The sequence below is a fragment of the Oreochromis aureus genome, linkage group 5 (genome assembly GCF_013358895.1).
Source record: "Oreochromis aureus strain Israel breed Guangdong linkage group 5, ZZ_aureus, whole genome shotgun sequence".
NCBI classification, from domain to species: Eukaryota; Metazoa; Chordata; class Actinopteri; order Cichliformes; family Cichlidae; genus Oreochromis; species Oreochromis aureus.
In genome coordinates this window covers 15,259,324-15,260,113 of record NC_052946.1, presented here as the reverse complement: position 1 = coordinate 15,260,113, position 790 = coordinate 15,259,324, and positions in this window count along the sequence as shown.

Sequence of the window (790 nt, the reverse complement as noted above, 5' to 3'; positions counted from 1 at the left end):
CCACCTTCGATCGTACTAAGTATCTTTTGTCAAATAAATTTAGCGCTCAGAACATCATTTTGGAATTCCTTGCTAAGTTTGATTGTTAGCTTTACTGCCTGGTTATTCAGGGTCACAACTGTAATCATTTTTAGGATGTTGATTATAAAACATCTTATCTGTCTCAATGTTGGCTTGGGGATTATGCATAATATCTGGGAAATTATAGACGACAGCAGGAAATTGAGTTGGTACTTGTTTTTATTGTTGTTTATTTTTGCATTGAAAATTCACACTTCTTCCAAGAAGAAGAAAAGCTTCCCTGAGAAAATAAATATTTTTGACCTATGAGTATTTTGGATTTTAATCATTACTTTTCCCCGTCATCTTGCAGTTTGGGCTTTTTATAAATCAGGGAGAGCCTACAAAGTGCTGCGAGCATCAGAGAGAAGCATCAAAGCAGCTATCAACCTGAGAGGAGCACTGAGTCAGCACTCTGTTTGCATGAAAAAACATAATTTACTTGTAATTATCTAAAATGCCAAGCTGGGTAACAAACTGAAGTGTTGTACTCCTTTTACTACTAATTATTATTTATTTTCTTCTTCAATGCTGGGAAAACATTCAACTGACTTATACTTGGTATTTAACTCTGATGCTTCACAAGTGTCACAGCTTGGGTGACCAGGTGTCCTTTTTATGTGGGAATGAATGCACTGCATTTTTATCCCTTGTCCCATAATTTGACTGATTTTGTAGGCCAGGCAAATTTTTAAATCCTGGCTTTTGCACTGTGGATATAAAGGGAATG